A 6000-nucleotide genomic window follows, 5' to 3' on the forward strand; every position below is an offset into this window, starting at 1 on the left:
GAGAAAGAGAAGCCTGGCTGTTCTCTGTGTTTGTGTAAAGCATCTGTGAGAATCATTGTCGTGTCATCATCACCTCTGCACTCTTCCCTGCAGCTGACAGCTGATGATGATTTCTGTAGGTTTCCCCAACCGTCCTTTCTCACAGAGCTGCCGTAGAGTAGTAGCATAATCGAACAGAATTTGTAATGCTAAAAGCTTTAAGATGTTGGAAGATTCTTCCAAATGTATTTTACACAGAAAAAACACTGCAGACTTTATTCTCAATATGAATTAAAATATATCAGGGATATCATGAAAAAAAGGAACACAGTGAGATGTGATTAGAATGACATAATGTACATATGATGACAGAACACGGCTTTTCCAAACATCCCAGCTTTATTTGGGATTTTGGATTACATTTTACTTTGCTCACAAAAAAAAATATTTTACAAAAATACAAAACTCTTTTTGCTGTTTGACAGCCTGCAGTCCTTTGTTGAAGTTTGCAGCAAGCCTCACACACGTCTCCTGAGCAATCCCAGCACATTCTTCTTTGGAGAATCTCTCAAGCTCCTCCATATTTCATGGTCTTCAGTTCACCCCACAGATTTTCAGTATGGGCTTTGTGCAGGAAAGCCAGTAATGTTTACATTGGTCTTCTGGAGGTAGTTCTTCATCAGGAGTGATGTGTGCTTTGGGTCGTTGTCGTGTTGATGACCCAGACCCAGTTTTGCTGGTGACTGCTTAAAGTTTTCTCTCAAAATCTTCACATAGGCTTCTTTCTTCATGATTCCTTCCACATTGAAAGGATTCCCAATTCCAGATGCACTGAAGCATCCCAAAGAGTGTTAACAAAGAGCTCTAGTTTCATCTCATCTGTCCAAAGCACATGTTTCCAGTAAGCATAATCGTTCTCCATGTTGTCCTTAGCATACTTGAGTCAGGCTTGAAGTTGTTCTCTTCTGCAGAAGTGGAGTTTTTCTTGGTCTGCAACCTCACAGTCCATTACTATGCCAAGTTCCAGTGATTGACTTATCCTGGGGACTAATAATGTTGGTTGTGATCATTTTTTGTTTTTTCGTGTGTTTTTAATTCTGTTATTGTGTGCAAATATAAATGCTATGCTATTGTAAAAATCCATTGCTTTAAAAAACTAAATTTTAATAATAGTAATTATAATAATTAATAATAATTATAATAACTGATGAATGTGATACATTAGCTCAAATAGATGTCAAACAACTGGCATTTTTGTGCCAGCTGAGCATTGGTTTGACCAAAGAGATCGCGCAGACTGATAAATAAAGCTCTGGATTCAGAACTAAAACTGGTTGTGCCAACAAAGGGCAAAAAAACAATGCATCCTGTCTACATCCTGTGAGATCGTGGTAATACCCATACACAGACTCTGTTTCCTCTCCCATCTTTAGCTGTGAATAGATGTGGACATGCCGTTATTCTCATCACTAGATCACAGTTTGCACCTCAGGTTATTAGACTGAATTAATTAGACTGATTAAAACAGCATCGAAAGAGAAAAAGCAATTTGGCTCTCGTGAAGTAGAGAAACGGAAACGCGTTTGTCTCAATCTGGAATCATGAACGGAAATCTAACTACCGAAGGAAAAAGCAACAGGGGGTTCTACCTGGGATAAAAATTCAAACTGCAAATGAGAAGCAAAAACAACACTTCAGTTCACACTAAGAAAGCGGGCTAGTGCACATAACAGCAGCTATTTATGGCACCCACAGCCGCCAACAATAACAAGACGCCCAATAAATGCAGAGCATGCAAATATTTTTGTAGTCAGGCTTTTGAATTTGCATGTAAATGCTAGAATAGGTAGGTGTGTTTGCAAGAAAAAAAGTATAATACGAAATTCAAGCCCCTTAAGAAGAATCCTCTGTTAAGATCTTTCTCATCAAATGTCTCTCCTCCATGTCTCTCCTTGGCTTATCAGCAAAAAATTAGAAACGTGTTGTGAAGCATGTGTGATGGCCCTCATTACTCCTTCATAATAAGAGTTCATGTGTGGAAGAACACACTTGCTGTTGTTATTGTCTTTGTTTTCAACCTCTGACCTCTTGTGTTGTTGCCAGTTAATAGCAGTCCAGGTTCAGCACAGTACAAAACAGAACTGGACCGAACCAACAAACCAACCAGTGAGAGAATGTTAACACAAGGAAGCACAAAATATACCGTGAGCGAGTACAGCCTGTTCTGAAAATGAATTAGCAGATGTATCTGGTAGTAATTATATTTAATTCAATTAAAACAGAATTAAATGCTCTGTTTTAATTCACTGCCATAAACAGAACGAGAGGCTCTCAGTCGATGTAACCCTCTGGAATAAACCAGCGCGTACAAGTCACATGACCAATTTAAGATGAGCTAGCATCAAGACGCAGCCTCACTGAGTCTCGGTTTCAGCTTGTGTTGAAAGTGCTAACTTGGAACTGTAACAGCGCAGTTATAAGGAGTTTGATGCATACAATAATAGCCATGCTTATGTTGTCTCTGCTGTGGACACATCTGTAACAGAAGCTTTTTAGTCATTTTATCATGTGATATTGATGCAGTTCAACTCTGTAAAATAATACATACAAAAGCAAAAATGTTCTGAAACACATTCAGCGTTTTATTGTGGATGATCTCGATAGAGTTTTGGGGTTCAGGTATTTATTTTAGTTTAATATTGCAAAGCACCGTCTGCTACCAGTGGCTGGTGCTGCTCTCCGCAGCTGCAGGGTGGGATTAGGGTAGCACATATGATCACTTACACCTCACGGGGTTAACAGAATATTGACTGCAATCTTACCAGTCTAGCCTACCGTAATCTGCTCTAAAATGTGACAGAATATTCAAGTATGTAGGATTTTGTTTCCAGTGCAACAAACCAGAAAAAATAAGAAAAAGATTAGAGACTTAATTTAGATATGAGATAACCTGGAACTGCCTCTCAACTGCTTTTATATTACCTGTAACAACACCAGCATGCAACACATGGTTGACGAAGTGGAAAAAAGCCCGGAAGTGTTGATGAAAAGCGGTCCCATATTTTGAACATGGCAGCACCTGTGTGTGACTGTTGATCTTCATTTGTGTCTCCACAGTGCTTCTTTGGGGTGCTAAATGCCCACAACTCTCCACTGTGGAGAGTCTGATGATGAAGATTGACAGGATGAAGAGGATGAAGAAGACAGGCCTTTCAATGTGCACTGAGGACTTTCACACAGGAGATGGCCACAGGAGCTACACTCTCCAATTTCCCAGCCCTCCCACACCCCTCTGTAAAGCCGTTTATCTGAAACCCTCCGAACTCCAACTAAGACTGATGTCCCATCAGGTTATTAAACCCCACTGATTGTAATTGCATTCCTCAGTTCTCCTATAGGCATGTCCAAGTTTAAAGAAGGTTTACAGTAGGTTGTACATACACAGTATAAACTGGAGTCTCTGTATCAGTGTCTTTGCTTGGCTCTCTGTAACCCCCCAGGCTGCGGCCAGGGCCGCACAGAGCCTCCATCACTCTAACATGTATAATAGACAGAGTGTGCACAAGACCACGAGAGAGATGATGGTGTTTAGTACTGTAGGCAAGATCATTTTTATCTGCAGAGAAGACCTGTGAAGTTTGTCCTTCACTCGGAACGAGTACCGCTTTCCTCTTTTCTACTGTGAGAATGTGTACGTGTGTTTGTGTAATTTTTTTTCTTTTATTTGCAGACTTGATAGACTTTGTTCCATATTTTGTGCTGGGCCAACAAGAACATGTGATATTACGCTACTATGCATAAGCACCCTGATCAGTAGTTTTCATTCTGTGAGGTCTCACTGAAGGATAGAAAGCGTCCCTCTCCTCCGCTGTCTGTGTTTCGCAGCGGCAGCAGCAACGCTGAGGCCGTCACCGCGCGCTAGCTTAAGGCAGAAATAGAAAAGTAGTCCTAACAAGTATCTGAGTACCGTGTAGATATTTTAAAGTGCACCTCTACATTTGTATAGCAAACCCATGTAGTCCAGAGCGCTCAGTGCTCAATGAACAAACGTCGTGAAATAATAATAATGATTTTTTTTTTAATCTTTGTTTATTTAAGCTGTGGCGAGATATCGAGCATGCAAACCTTTTTTTCTTTTAATTGCGTGAAGAACAAAACTGCTTTTTCTTCACTTTTGATGTTTTTAAAGGCAGCATGTTGAACCAGTTGTCGGGTACGGGGTGGGTAGACTAACATAGCACATATGCATGTGACTTACATGCATGTGTGTGTTCTTAGTGTGTGTTTATGGATATCAAACAAGACGGTAGCGCTATTCAGCCCTGTGCTCGCTTCTGTGTCGTCAGTGTTATTGACAGAGTGTGGATCGACAAAGCTGACGCGTCTGTAGGTTTACGGAAGAAGCTCTTTAGGTTGACTTCCCTGCACAACATCAGTGAGGCAACTATAAAAAAGCACTGAGCTATCAGAGCTGAGAGCTCCATCATTAAATCACCATTCAATCGTGTCTCCAGCACGTGACACACAGTGAGCAGCGGCCCCACAGTCTCACATGCAGGATTAATATCATAATTTCGGCCCGTGCTCCTCTCCTTTGTCTCTCTATTCTTCACTCTGCTTTCAAAGAAAACCTGAAAAGAGAAAAACCAAACTTCTCCACCCCTGAATGTAACCCCGCCCTCCTCCAGGCCCCAGCCGAGCCGTTTCAGTAACTGCAACATGTTCCAATTAGAAAAAGCTTTGAATGTTCAGTATAATAACTGCTGTTTGTTTTTTTTTAATGTAAAGAGAAAAAAAAAGATGCAGAGCAACAAACAGAGAATCACAACTACTGCAATGATACTGTCATAATGTGTCACATTTATTATTTTTTTATGATTTTTTTTTTTATTTTTTAAGAAAAACGCTGTCATGTGGAACGTTTCTGTTAAAACGTAAAGAAAGCATCTTGTGGTCAAGTGCCAAATAAAATTTAAAAAAAAACAGTATTGTATAAATTTATACTGTACAATTGTTCAGCGTTGGACAAAATGTTTGTAATTGTTGCATTTTGTAGGTTTTGTATGGTATATTGTATTTAGTGACTACGGATTTGGAACACAGGATTCTGTTTTCTTTTTTTTTGGTCAAATTCAAAGGCAAGAATTAAATTTACAATATATTGTGTGCAAGTAATCATGTGGTGTTTGCTTAATTGTGGAATATTGTGGAATTAGATGATTAAAGACAAACTGCTAGCTGTGTACATGTTGGCTAATAAGTGACAAGAAATGTGGAAGATGAGCAGACACTGTGTCACAGTCACAGTTACTCCACCACAGACCAGTGCATTAGTTTCTACTGTAAAATCTCCCACTCCACACTGTGTCACGGTGTTATTGTCTGACAAAACACTCTTTAGATTTCCCTTCCAAGGAGACAGACTTTCTGAAGCTCTTTCAAAGTTTTTCTTTTTCACTCATTTCAGTTCCACAGATCCCAGAAAGTTGATTTGGTTTATCTGGACATGTGAGAAAAGTTTTGTCACTTATCCAAGTGACTTCTTCAGTCTCAGCAGGTTTCCACAACATTATAAACAGTACATTTGCATAATGACCAACTAACAATGGGCTGCGAGGTCAGTTTCATGATCATTAATATGTAAATTGATCAGTGGCCATTAGCACTTTTCACAGAGAGTTGGGGAATGGTTGCAATCACAGCATTGTAAGATGTGAAAGATCTTACAGTATATTTAAATATTTAGGCCACCTCCTTGGTTCAGAGGTGGTTGTTCCTTTTTGGCATCCTTGACTCACCACTCAAACCAGTGTTCCTACCTGCAAATAACTGTATCTTAGGCACTTTGTTACTGGCAGCCTGTTACTCTATCTTTAGTTGAGTCAACATAACATTACAAGATATTATTCAAGATAATCACTGAGGTGATTCCCAATAAGCTATTAGCAAAAAGTTTGGGATATCTTTACACCTTAGAGCTTGAGGTTGTTGCACATTCATGACCACCTTTCATTGCAAGGC

At 39.7% G+C, this 6000-nt stretch overlaps 1 protein-coding gene across 3 annotated transcripts in view; it reads left to right on the top strand.

The window, feature by feature from the left end:
• ncalda (neurocalcin delta a) overlaps positions 1–5319 on the top strand; it is a 66134-nt gene extending 60815 nt beyond the window's left edge. For all 3 annotated transcript variants that reach the window (XM_005456774.4, XM_005456773.4, XM_003452092.5), the window contains one exon: positions 3097–5319. The gene's annotated coding sequence lies outside the window, so the exon portion shown is untranslated. The remainder of the gene's footprint in view (positions 1–3096) is intronic.
• The last annotated feature ends 681 nt before the right edge of the window (positions 5320–6000 follow it).

This window comes from Oreochromis niloticus, linkage group LG11 (genome assembly GCF_001858045.2).
Source record: "Oreochromis niloticus isolate F11D_XX linkage group LG11, O_niloticus_UMD_NMBU, whole genome shotgun sequence".
NCBI classification, from domain to species: domain Eukaryota; kingdom Metazoa; phylum Chordata; class Actinopteri; order Cichliformes; family Cichlidae; genus Oreochromis; species Oreochromis niloticus.